The sequence below is a fragment of the Bison bison genome, unplaced genomic scaffold (genome assembly GCF_000754665.1).
Source record: "Bison bison bison isolate TAMUID 2011002044 unplaced genomic scaffold, Bison_UMD1.0 scf7180017864492, whole genome shotgun sequence".
NCBI lineage: Eukaryota > Metazoa > Chordata > Mammalia > Artiodactyla > Bovidae > Bison > Bison bison.
Genome location: NW_011495051.1, coordinates 7,295,247 through 7,309,440, shown reverse-complemented (window position 1 = coordinate 7,309,440; position 14,194 = coordinate 7,295,247).

Sequence of the window (14,194 nt, the reverse complement as noted above, 5' to 3'; positions counted from 1 at the left end):
GGGCCGCCCTCGTGCCCTCGGGGCTGAGCTGGGGAAACTGAGGCTCTGAGGTGGGCAGGGGAGGAGAGACAAGAGACTGGGGCGGGGGGTCTCTGACTCCCTCCCCTGGGGATGCTCTTTCTGCCCTCTGGCTAAAATCACTATAAGCACCATAAGTATCATCTCCAGCGTTTATTAAGCAAAGCCCTGTAGTTCTCATGTGTGGGGCAGGGGGTGAACTGGGGTGGAGTCTGGGGAGACCTATCGTTTCTTCCATTTTACAGATGAGTAAGCTGAGGCACCGTAAAGAAGGCAGAAGGCCAAAGAATTGATGCCTTCGACCTATGGTGCTGGACAAGACTCCTGAAAGCCCCTTGGACAGCAAGGAGATCAAACCAGTCAATCTTAAGAGATCAACCCTAAATATTCACTGGAAGGACTGATGCTGAAGCTGAAGCTCCAGTATTTTGGTCATCTGATGCGAACAGAGGACTCATTGGAAAAGTCCCTGATGCTGGGAAAAATCGAGGACAGAAGAAGAGGGCATCAGAGGATGACATGGTTGGACAGCATGAACAATGCAATGAACATGAACTTGGGCAAACTCTGGGCGATGATAAGGGGCAGGGAGGTGGGGTGTGCTTCAGTCCATGGGGTCGCAAAGAGTTGGACACGATTGAGCGACTGAACAAAACTGAGGCACGGGCTTCCTAGGTGGCGAAGTGGTAAAGAATCCGCCTGCCAGTGCAGGAGAGGCAAGAGACTGCGGGTGGGATCCCTGGGTGGGGGAAGAGCCCCTGGAGTAGAAAATGGCAATGCACTCCAGTATTCTTGCCTGGGAGAGTCCATGGACAGAGGAGCCTGGCTGGCTACAGTCTATAGCGTCGCAAAGAGTTGGACATGACTGAAGTGACTTAGCACAGCACAGGCTGTGGTGAGAGAGGCAGAGGGGTCCAGCCAGGTTCCAAGGCGCCTGCTAAGGGATGTGACACCGGACCTGGTGGTGGGATCTGCGAGAGCCAGTTGGGGAGGCTGCGCCATGGGGCCGCCTCCGGTGGAAGGAGGATGTGGGGACGTCTTGGCCAATATGTGGTCTCAGATCTCTCCCCAATGGTTCCTGTCTCGGTCCCACTGCAGCAGTCTTAGAGGAATTCTCCAGCCCTCATTTACCATCTGCATATCCAGCTTCTTGCTCACCTCTCCGCCTTTGCATGCACAGGGGCCTCCTTCTGAAGGCCCTTCTAGCCCTGGTCAGAAAATGTCCTAGGTAGAATTGGGGACTGAATCAGACTAGGGATGAGCTGTACCTTGGGGGCCTTTGCACGTACTGTTTCCAGTCCTGTGTATGAAACTGAAAGTCACTCAGTTCGACTCTTTGCGACCCCATGGACTATATAGTCCATGGAATTCTTCAGGCCAGAGTACTGGAGTGGGTAGCCTTTTCCTTCTCCAGGGGATCTTCCCAACCCAGAGATTGTACCAGGGTCTCCTGCCTTGCAGGTGAATTCCTTACCAACTGAGCTACCAGGGAAGCCCATTCCTGTGAATGGGTGCTGGCAATAGCCCTTCCCTTTTACAGATGAGGCCCAAAGAAACAGGCAGAGGATGAAATGGTTACATAGCATCACCAATTCAATGGACATGAATTTGAGCCAGCTACAGGAGATAGTGGAGGAAAGAGGAGCCTCTTGTGGTGCAGTCCATGGGGTCGCAAAGAGTTGGACACAACTTAGTGATTGGACAACCAGAGAAACAGTGATTTGCCCCAGTTGCCCAGTGGATCAGTGTCAGATCCTGAGCCCACAGGAGGGGGGCCTGGATGGTGGGGGAACACTGTAGCCCTGCCATGTAGCCCCAGGCTCCTGAGGGCACAGCCTGGCTTGTGGTGTGTGCACAAGCGTGTCAGCAGCCCACACACCTGCCCCAGTTGTCCAGCCACTGTGGGTTGGGAGGCGCCGGGTGTAACCCCACCCATCACTCCCTGCCTCACCGCACCCTCAACACAACCTGCAGTCTGGCAGGCTAAAGTCCCCGCCTTGCCTTCAGGCTGCTGGGAGCTGCTGGGCTGGAAGCAGGAAGGTGAGCAAAGACTGGCAGGTTTGTCCACTCCTCTCTGCCTCTTCCCAGCCCAGGCCTCATCCTACCTGGTCCCCCGCTCCTGCCCTCACGCCTCCATGGTCAGAAGGAGCCGGTGAACCCTGGAATCAGGTCCCTCCTCTGCTTAGAATCTCCTTCATGGCTCCCACTTCATTCAGAGTAAAAGCCAAAGTCCTCGCTGTGGCCCACAAAGACTCTGGCTCTGATCGCGACATCAGCCTGCCCTTCCCTCCTCCCACTGTCTCCCATAATCACGCCACCCCGGCTGCCTACCTTCTCCACCTGGCTCTAAGCTTTAGGGCGCAGCTCTGTTTCAGGGCTTTTGTATGTGCTGTTTCCCTCCGCACAAGTGGGTGCTGTCACATACCCCTTGTACAGATGAGGAGACTATTTCACCGAGTGAATCATTTTCAGATCTGTCCTTCCAGATCTGTGGCCCAGGGAGCCTGACTCCTAAGTGCTTTTCTCTGAATACCAGTTGAGGGACTTCCCCGGCAGTCCAGTGGCTAAGACTCCACATTTCCAATGCAGGGGGTCTGGATTCAATCTCTGGTCAGGGAACTGGTCCCACATGCCGCAACTGAGAGTTCACATGAGGCAACTAAAGATCCTGCATTCTACAACGACCCACTCCAGTATTCTTGAGTTTCCCTTGTGGCTCAGCAGGTAAAGAATATGCCTGCAATGCGGGAGACCTGGGTTTGATTCCTGGGTTGGGAAGATCCCCTGGAGAAGAGAAAGGCTACCCACTCCAGTATTCTGGCCTGAAGAACTCCATAAACTGTGTATAGTCCATGGGGCTGCAAAGAGTCGGACACGACTGAGCAACTTACGTTTTCCCCTTTCTACGACTAAAGAGCCTGCAACAAAGACTGAAGATCCAGTGTGCTGCAGCTGAGACCAGCGCAGCCAAATAAATAAATAAATATTTTTTTAAAAAGATAAATACCAGTCAGGTTCTAATCCAGCTCACACTGTGTGACCCACGATAAATCTCTCAACCACTCAGCCTCTGTTTCCTTGTCTGCTCTGTGAGGGTTGTGGTCAGTACTAAGCTCCAGGCCCTTGTAGGAGTTGATTCCACGCAGGGGCCAGATGGGACTATGAATCCTGCCTTAGCAAAACCAGATAACAGATTGGGACTGAAAGCCACGATCTTTTAACTGAGATCACACACCTGGTCTCAGGACTTAATGAACTTCAGGTTCTCACTGCCTCCTCGCAGAAAGAATTCAGTGAGAGACAAAGTGATAGGTAAGAAGTGGGTTTATTTAGAGAGAAACACAGTCCACAGAGTAGGAGCCATCTCAGAAGGCAAGACCGGGACCAGGGGATGGAGTTGTCAGTTTTTAGAGGGGTGGATAATTTCATAGGCTAATAAGCAGGAGGAGCATCTAGCTACTTGGGGGAAGGAGGTGGGAATTTCCAGGAAGCAGGCCACCACCCACTTTTTGACCCTGATGGTCGGTCTTGGAACTGTCATGGCACCTGGGGTGTGTCATTTAGCTTACTGTTGTGTTACAGTGAGCGTGTACTGAGGCTCAGTGTCTAGTGGAAGTTGACTCGTGCACCATCTTGGACTTGTGTGTTTAGTTGCTCAGGCATGTCCAACTCTTTGCAACCTTTCCAACTGTAGCCCACCAGGCTCCTCTGTCCATGGGATTTTTGAGGCAAGAATAATAGAATGGGTTGCCATTACCTTGTCCAGGGGATCTTCCTAACCCAGGGATTGAACCTGAATCTCCTGCATCTCTTCTTATGTCGCAAGTGGATTCTTTACCCACTGAATCATCAGGGAAGCCCCAGATCCCTCCAATAAAGGCCTTGCCCCAGCAACCTGCCCACCCCCATGCCAACCAGATCTGATTGGCAAGGCAGGTCCTCTTCAAGGTACCACCAGGCTGGACTGGACCCTGGCAGCTGCTCAAACAGGGGCCAGGCTTCACTGGTACTTCAGTGGTTAAGAATCCTCTTTGCAATGCAAGGGACACAGGTTTGATCCCTGATTCGGGAAGATCTCACATGCCGTGGAGAAACCAAACCCATGTGCCACAACTAATGAGCCCACGCTCCGGAGCCCATGTACCATGACTACTGAAGCCTGCGTGCCCTAGAGCCCGTGTTCCGCAACAAGTGAAGCCACCACAGCTGGAGAGTAGCCCCCACTCACCACCACCAGAGAAAGCCCACATGCAGCAGCAGAGACTTAGCACAGCCAAAACTAAAATAAATATTAAAAAAAAATACTGAGGCCAAGCTTGGTGGGGACTTCAGCCTCCTCTGGCTGATGCTGGGGAACAGATAGTGGGGTCTGATGGTGCCAACCTGCAGACCTGGGAGGAGGGACCGCACTGGCCCAGGTGGGAGATGCCTGGGCTGAGTTGAGGAGGGGCTATGGAGATGGCCCAGAAGTGGGTGGGCTCTGGGCAGACTGACTTGCAGGCAAGTTGAATGTTTATGTGAGAGATGGAGTGAAACTGAAGACCAGCTGTCTTCACGCTGCTTCCCAATGCTATTCCCTCCACCTGGGATGCTGTTCCACCCACACCTTGTCTGTTTGATCCCTTCTTCATCCCTTGAGTCTCAGTGAGGACATCCCTGCCCCCACGGTTGCCTATGCCTCCCCCGTCATGGCCCCGATCACAGTGTGTTTCACTGTCCTGTGTTGAGGTGAAGTGAAGTGAAAGTCGCTCAGTTGTGTCCGACTCTTTGCGACCCCATGAACTGTACAGTCCATGGAATTCTCCAGGCCTGAATACTGGAGTAGGTAGCCTATCCCTTCTCCAGTGGATCTTCCTGACCCAGGAATCTAACCGGGGTCTCCTGCAGTACAGGCAGATTCTTTACCAACTGAGCTATCAGGGAAGCCCTGTCCTGCGTTATCCATGCCTAAAGCGGAGACATCACTTTTCCAACAAAGGTCTGTAGAGTCAAAACTGTGGTTTTCTCAGTAGCCATGTACAGATGTGAGAGTTGAACCAAAAAGAATGTTGAGCACCAAAGAACTGATGTTTTTGAATTGTGGTGCTGGAGAAGATTTGAGAATCGCTTGGACAGCAAGGAGATCGAAACAGTCAATCCTAAAGGAAATCAACCTTAAATATTCATTGGAAGGACTGATGCTTAAGTTGAAGCTCCAATACTTTGGCCACCTGTTGCAAAGAGCCGACTCATTGGAAAAGACCCTGATGCTGGGAAGGATTGGGGACAGGAGGAGAAGGGGACGACAGAGGACGAGATGGTTGGATGGCATCACCGACTCAATGAACGTGAGTTTAAGCAAGCTCTGGGAGATAGTGAGGAGCCTGGTGTGCCGCAGTCCATGGGGTTGCAAAGAGTCAAACACAACTTAGCGACCGAACAACAACAAAATTCATGTCTGAGTTCCCTAGCACCTGGTACACAGTCAGCGCTCCATAAATATTTGTCTCTCTTTCTTCTGTTCTCTTGATCTGCTGCTCAATGCCTGTTCCAGGACCTCGCTATTTGAATCATTGTAGCGTTGTTTTGTAATACGTTTGCTTCTATCTTTGTCAGGGTCAAAACCAGCTGCCTCCAGACCATTGCACACACTGTACCCTCTGCCTGGAACACTATTTCCCCTAATCTTTACCTGAAAGAACTTCAAACCATTCTTTAGGTCTCCTTGATCACCTCCCTCCCCTGCCCAAGTTGGGTCAGGGCCTCCTCAGCGCCCCCCGCCCCTTGCTTCTAGCCCCTTGCTTTCCCCCTCACAGCCCTGATGACTCTTGGTTGTAACTGCCTGATTCCACGGTATCTGTTTCTCCTACTTAAGTGTCAGTTTTGTAAAAGCAAGGACTTCTCTCTACCTTATTCACTGCTGTGTCCTGAGTGCTTAGCTCGTGGCTGGACATACCGTAGGTGCTGTATAAGAGAATGAATGAGACAGAGTGGTACAGGATCCAGTGGCCAGAGGACTTTGATGCCTCCTTGCCGCCTGGTGCCTACTCTTTCAGTGTGGTGGGAGAAAGCAGCCTGATGGCAGGGGGTTCAATTCCTTTTTTCATCTTAAGTTTTTACTTAGTTATTTATTCTTGGCTGCGCTGGGTGTTCGTTGCTGCGCACGTGCTTGCTCTAGTTGCCGTGTGCTGCCTTCCCGTTGCGGAGGCTTCTCTTGTTGCAGTTCCCGGGCTCTAGAGCACAGGCTCAGTAGTTGTGTTACTGGGGCTTAGTTGCCTTGTGGCATGAGGAATCTTCCTGGACCAGGGATTGAACCCACACCCTCTGCATTGGCAGGCAGATTCTTAACCACTGGACCACCAGGGAAGCTGAGATCAATTTGGTTAATTCCTCAAATTTCCAAACTGAGGGGTGTTGGGGGCATATAGGGGGAGGCTGAATGTGGGTGCCCACTGCCCTCTGGTGCCCACAGCAAGAATGGTGCAACCAGGACACTAGTTCCTGCCCCCAGCTCTTCTGCCCACAGGCAGAGAACCTTTTTGCCACAAGGGGAGGGGTGTAGAGGGATAAGCTGATAAGGGCAGGTTGGGAAAGAGGGGTACAGGGAACTTCCATTCAGCAAGCATCTCCTGACCACCTGCTGTGTATAGGCCCTGGAGTCATCCCAGGAGGTGGTGTCATCACCCCAGGTCACCAGCCACAGGGGCAGGAAACCAAGGTGCAAAGAGAAACAGCCACCAGCCTCAAATCCATACTTTTGGGAGGGTCTGTCATATTCGGGAAACTGCTCCAGTGGTTCTTCAAATGTATGTGCTCAGTTGCTCAGTTGTGTCCGAGTCTTTTCGACCTGGTGGACTATAGCCCGCCAGGCTTCTCTGCCCATGGGAGTTTTTCAGGCAAGAATACTGGAGTGGGTTGCCTTTTCTTCCTCCAGGGGATCTTCCCAACCCAGGAACTGGACCCATATCTCCTGCTTTCTCCTACCTTGGCATGCAGATTCTTTACCACTGAGCCACCTGGGAAGCTCGATTCTTCAGATGCATTTTGGCAATTTGGTGAATCACTTGATGAATGAATGAATGAAAAGGTGTCTCACAGTCAATAGTGAACTTATTTTTTAAAAAAACTTTTAATTTTGTATTGGGGTATAGCCGATTAAAAACGCGGTGGTAGTTTCAGGTGGACAGCGAAGAGACTCAGCCATTCATGTACATGTATCCATTCTTCCCCAAACCCCTGTCCCATCCAGGCTGCCACATAACATTGAGCAGTGTTCCTTGACTATACAGTGGTGAGTTTAAAGTAGGAATGGTCACAGGCAATACTTGGAGTCCGAAGAGACCTGGATTCCGGCCCCGGCTTGGCCACATGGATTGGCAGAGGTGGGGGATGGGGGCGCTGTCTGGCCCTCAGCCTCCTTACCTGTGCAACGGGGATGTTACTCTCAGAGCTGATCCTGGGGGCCCACGTTCAGAGCCCAGGAGATGGTGTCAGGAGAGCACAGAACCTGGGAGATGCTGCCTCAGTGGGTTGTTTTCCCTGCCACTTCCGGAGTAGGGGAAGGAAGCAGGGAGCTGGCTCGGGGTGTCCAGGACTGCCTTGGGAGTGTAAGTCACAAAGACAAAGGCTGGGCCCAGGGAGGCCAGAGGGGCAGGCCACAGGCTTCCTGTTTTTCTTTGAACAGATGGTCAAGCCGCCGGATGCTTGTCTGTCTGGACATGTATCCACTGTCCCTGGTAACCCCTGCTTATCCCTCCCAGTGACACTTCTGTCCAGTTTGCTCATTTCTGGTGCTCTTGTCACATTCCAATGTCTGGGAATTTTCCTCCAGGGCTCCCAGACATCCAAGAGTTCTGCAAATAGAATTCAGGGGGATCCATGAATTTGGAGGGGAAAAATTCATACTCAGGCCTGCCCCTGCTTCCAATGATAGCAGTCATTGGAGCTGCCACTGGATCTCTCTTGCTATTTAATGCGTGAGCAAAGATGCCCAAATTCCGTCACAATTCAACAAATTTTAAGGGACTTCCCTGGCGGTCCAGTGGCTAAGACTCCATGGTCCCAGTGCAGGCGACCCCAGTTTGATCTCTGGTCAGGGAACTAGATCCCACGTGCTGCAAATAAGGGTTTGCATGCCGCAACTAGTGATCTTGCATGCTGCTGCAAAGATCAAAGATCTCATATGCCACCAATCAGACCTGGTGCAGCCAAATAAATAGACAAATATTTTTAAAATATTTTGATAACTGTATCCTATGTAATGGATTTGTAATGGGTTTCCTTTACCTTCTGAGGGGACTTCTTCTTTGTCTTTTAATATTTATTTATTTGTCTGCACTGGGTCTTAGTTGGAACATGATCCTGTGCCCCCTGGATTAAGAGTGCAGAGTCTTAGCTACTGAGCCACCAGGGAAGTTCCCTGAGGGTTTCTCTCTCTCTCTCTTTTTTTTAAAAATAATTTTCTAATTTTTTTTGTTTGTTTTTGCTTTGTTCTGTTTTTTGGCTGCTGTGGGGTCTTAAGTGCGGCACGCAGGATATTTGTTGTTCTGGCTTCTCTCTAGCTGTGGCACTCGGCTCAGCAGTTGCAGTGCAGGGACTTAGTTACTCTGTGGCATGTTGGATCTTAGTTCCCCGACCAGGGATCAAACCCACGTCCTCTGGAATCCTCCGAATCCTCGGAAGGTGGATTCTTAACCACTTGACCACCAGGGAAATCCTATGAGGGGTTCTCTTTTAGGCACATACATACTTTCACTGATAAGGTCCCAAGGCACAAAAAGATGGCCCCTACAAATAAGAGAAATTTTTCAAATTGCCTATCCCAGCCTAAAGCCTGCTGTGGCTCCCCATTGCCCTGAGAAGGAGCCATGCTTCTCCTTGTGGCCTACAGACTCCCTTATGTGCCCCATAAGCTTGCCCCCGCTTCCCTTTCCACCTCATTTATTTATTCATTCACTCATTCACTCCAGCAGCATTTATTGAGCACCTGCTGTATGCCAGGGATGGGAAGCCGTAATGTCAGTGCTGAGACCTGAAGTTTAGGCTGAATCAGGGAGGGAGTTCTAGGCAGAGGGATGAGCAATGAAAAGATGGAGAGAAGTAATAAATTAAAGAAAAAAAGAGAGAAGTAAAATATAAATAAATAAATGAAATTTAAAAAAAATTTTATTACCACACTGCGTGACTTGCGGCATCTTAGTTCCCTGACCAGGGACCTAACCTGGGCCCATGGCAGTGAGAGCACAGAGTCCTAACCACTGGTCCTCCACCAGGGAACTCCTTAGAATTTTTTAAAAAAATAAATAGAATGACAACAACAAAGCAAAGATGGAGAGAAATGGAAGTCTCCCAAGTGGAGGTCAGGGAGGGAAAGGTGAGACTCAAAGCTGATGGGTTTGTGGCAGCAGGTCCTGCAGGACCTCCCAGTGGGGGCCTGGGCATAGCCCTGCAGGCCGTGGGGAGCCCTGGAGCGGTGCAGAGCGGGTCAGATACACCCTCTGGTTTGTTTCAGGAACATCTGACTCTCCCGTCCCTCATAGGCAGAGTGTCATTAGGTAAATTCTAAGTGGGGGACAAATCAGCTGGCGGTTTCCCAATTACAAACCCTCGAACCCTTGGACTCAGGAGGCCTGTTTCTAGAAATCTAGTCTTTCCATGGAAAACGATGAGGATATTCATAGCAGTGTCAACTAAACAGCCAAGATTGGACACAACTCTTTCTGTGGGGCTGGCTTCACTGTTTCTGTGCAGTGGAATACTATGCAGCTGTGAAAAAGAACGAGCTGTGAATTTCAACCAAAGAAACAATGAAAGCAACATCCCTGAAGCATATGGAATGGATTGGAATGAGAAAAGCAATGCATGCCAGGGTGTACAGGAAGTCATCCTTTGAGTGAAATATTGTGCTTTGTGCTCAGCCCTTTGTCATGTCCCACTCTCTGTTACTGTATGGACTATAGCCTGCCAAACTCCTCTGTTCATGGGATTTCCCAGGCAAGAATACTGGAGTGGGTTGATATTTCCTTCTCCAGGAGATCTTCCCCACCCAGAGATTGAATCTGCATCTCCTGCATCTCCGGCATTGCAGATGTATTCTTTAGCCCATTTTTAGTAAAATATTAGAGGAAAAAAAAAATTATATATATATACCCATATTTACTTGATTTTCTAGATATCCCCTTCAAAGAATTAAAAAAAAAAACAACTGGTGGGGCTTGGATACAAGTTAGGAAAGACAGTTTTTAACAATTAATTTTTGGGGCAGTTGGCAATGACTTCAACAAAACTTCAGCTTCTAGGTAGACCAAGTTTTCTCAGGCCAGCAACTTCCTTTCTCTTTAAAACAGTTTTGCCAAGAAAAGTAGGCTACACCTTGCACCGAGTATATGCTCAGATGTTCAGGTTCAAATTCTTCACCTTGGCTCATGATGGCAGCTGTAAAAGACTTGTTTCATGTTTATTAGGATGGTGGCTCAGATGGTAAAGAATCTGCCCACAATTCAGGAGACCCGGGTTCGATCCTTGGGTTGGGAAGATCCCCTGGAGAAGGGAAGGGGCACCCACTCCAGTATTCTTGCCTGGAGAATCCCATGGACAGAGGAGCCTGGTGGGCTACAGTCCGTGGGGTCACAGAGAGTTGGACACAACTGAGTGATTAACATTCAAACTAAAAATACCGACAGCACCAGGTGCAGGCGAGGATGTAGAAAAACTGGGCTTCTCAGATGCTGCTGGTAGTGAGACAGGCTGGTACCGAGACCCTTTGCCACAGGGCTTGCAACTGGACAAATGTCTCCTCCAGCAGCAAAATACAAAGAAATTATATGGGACTAAAAATAACTGCATGCATGCACAGTTGGGACAATTATGAACAAAATACAAAAAGACCAAAACCCCACACAGGAGGTGATCACTTAAGCCACCCTTCCATCTTGAACCCTGGACCCACTCCCACCCTCACCCAATATAGGAACCAGCTCCCCCTGCACTCCCGGCGCGAGCAAAAGAACCTGTTATTTATACTCCCTCCACTCCTGCTGCAGCAGGGACCCCAGGAAAGCCTTGCCCGAATTTCTTGTCTGGCCTCTAGTCAATTTCTATTGATGAAGGAGGCCAGGAACTCTGGTTGGGAACAGTGGGAATGCAAAATGGTATAGCCACTCTGGAAAACAGTTTGGTGGTTCTTAAAACACCAGACACACAACCACCATACAACCTGGCAACCCCACTGCTGAGTATTTAGAAATGAAATTTTATGTTCATGTTAAAAAAAAAACCAAACATACGTGATTATTTACAGCAGTTTTATTCATCATCACCAATTGCTGGAAACACTCAATTGTCCTTCAATGGGTGAATATAAAATAAACTCGGGTCTATTCATACAATGGAACATTCCTCAGCAATAGAAAGGAACAAACTATTGATACAGGCAACAAAGCTTTAGGCCCCAAAACGTTTTATGTTGCAGCGAAAGAGGCCAGACTCAAAAGGCTACATATCGTATGATTTCAATTATATAACTTTCTCAGAAAACAGATCTCTAGCGTGGGAGAGCAGATCCGTATTTGCCTGGGGCTGGGGGATGGGGCTGGCGGATGGGGCTGGCTATGAAAGACCAGCAAGGGGGAATTTGGGGGGTTGTTTTATTGTCTGGATAATAAATTTATTATTTATTTATTTATTCAGCTCATTGTCTGGATAACAGATGATGCTCCAGTAATCAGAGCAGTCGTGGGGGATCCTAGGCACTGAGGGGGACCCGGAGGCAATGTCTGATCCAGCTGGAGGACTTCTCAAAGGAAGGGGCATATAAGCTGAGACTTACAGGCTGGGCTGGAATCAGGCAGGTGAAGGGCCTTCCAGGCAGTGGGAACCGTGTGAACAGAACCCAGAGGAGAGATATTCAGGAAACTGGGTGGCATTAATTTGACTGGAGTATAGAGATTTTTTTCTTTGAGATTCATCCTTTTTTCTGGGGGTTGGAGGAGGCTATGCCGCTGACCTTGTGAGATCTTAGTTTCCCAACCAGCAACTGAACCTGCGCCCTTGGCTGTGGAAGCAGGACGTCCTAACCACTGGACCATCAGGGAATAACCAGAGATTCATCCATTTGTAATTTGAAAACTGGAGAGAAAGGAGACTGGAGAAGTTGGTGGGATCTAACCAGACTTTGTGTCTCAGATGGTAAAGAATCTGCCTGCAAGGCAGGAGACTGAGTTTCGATCCCTGGGTTGGGAAAGTCTCCAGGGAAAGGTAATGGCTACCCACTCCGGTATTCTTTGCCTGGAGAATCCCATGGACAGAGGAATCTGGCAGACTACAATGGGTTTGCAGAGTCAGACTAACACTTTCACTTTTTTCTTCCACCAGACTTTATCGCAAGGGCAGTAGGGAGCCATGGGGAAGATTTAGAGCAGGAGAGGGAGGTAGTCAGACTTTCTAAACTTTGTTTTAGAAAGATTGCCAGGGTACTAGAGTGGAGAGTGACTTGGGATGGGGTAGCAAGGAGGAGATGGTGATGGCCTGAAGGAACAAAGCCAGGGGCCAGGGTGGAGAGAAATGGGCAGACTTAAGAGAGACTCAAATGCAGAAAGAACAGAGGCTGCATTTAATCAAAAGCGTCTTTCTACTTGGTGCTCTGTAATGATCTATATGGACTTCCCTGGTGGCTCGGTGGTAAAGAATCCACCTGCAATACGGGAGACGTGGGTTCAATCCCTGGGTCAGGAAGATCCCCTGGAGAAGGAAATGGCAACCAGTATTCTTGCCTGGGAAACCCCATGGACAGAGGAACCATGGGGTCTCAAAGAGTCAGACAGGACTTAATGACTAAACAACTATGACTTATATGGGGGACAAATCTAAAAAAAGGGTGGATATATGTATATGTGTAATGAATGCATTTTGCTGCACTGCAGAAACTAACAAAACATTGTAAATCAACTACATTCCAATCGAGATTTTCAAAAGTTAAATGCATTCACTAAAAAAGGTGTTTTCCAGGGACTTCCCTGGTGGTCCAGTGCTTACAACTTTGCACTCTCAATGCAAGGGCCTGGGTTCAACCCCTGGTCAGGGAACTAGATCCCACACGCCACAACAAAGGATCCCAAGTACTGCAACTAAGACTAGACACAGCTAAATAAATATATATATATATATATATATTTTTAAAAGGTGTCTTCTGGTTGCCTATTTAATGAGAGATAACATCTGCGAGGTCTGAAACCAACAAATGTTTGAGGAACTTTTACAGATCAACCGGAACAGGACACTAACCTGAAACCCAGAAAATAGGTCAAGAGCAGAAACAGGTAAAGTCACAAAAGAAGAGCCTACTCAAACCCACCAGGCTGTATCCATTAGACAGACACTGCTTTTTGTATGTTAGTCACACCTCAATAAAGTTTTTGTTTTAAAGGAAGCCCAGGGGATTCCTTGGTGACCTAGTGGTTAGGATTCTGGGCTTTCACTGTGGTGGCCAGGGTTCAATCCCAGGTTGGGGAACTGAGACCCTGCAAGTTGAGCAGCATGGCCAATTAATTAAAAAAATTATAAAAAGGAAGCCCAGAAGATGCATGAGCTTGTAAAGAGATGCTCACACTTATCAATGCTCAGAAACACCCAGGTTTGGGGGCTACCTTGGTGGCTCAGTGGTTAAGATTGGTGGTCAGTGGTTAAGAATCTGCCAGCCAATGTAAGGAACATAGGTTCGATCCCTGGTTTGGGAAGATACACGCTGGGCAGCAACTGAGTCCCATGCACTGCAACTACTGAGCCCACGCGCCAACAGCTACAAAAGTCTGTGCTCTGCAACAAGAAAAGCTACTGCAATGACAAGACCTCACACAACAAGCAATAAAGAGTAGCCCCCGCTCCCCACAACTAGAGAAAACCCGCAAACAGCATCGAAAACCTGCACACTACAAGAAAAACCCAGCTCAGCCAAAAAAAAAAAAAACATAAAGGTTGGAACAAGATGTCACTTTATAGTTCCCAGGTTCATCAAAATTAAACAGCACGATAATGCTCTGGCCTGCCTTGCTCCTGTTCTAGTGGGAAGGAAAGCAGTTTGTGATGATGTCATTGAATGCTTTTGTTAGCCAGGAGGGCGGGCTGGGGGTGGGGGGCAAGGGCAATAGCATCTGTAATGATCATGCATCAGATACAGGGGGTACATCTACCCCCAACAGAC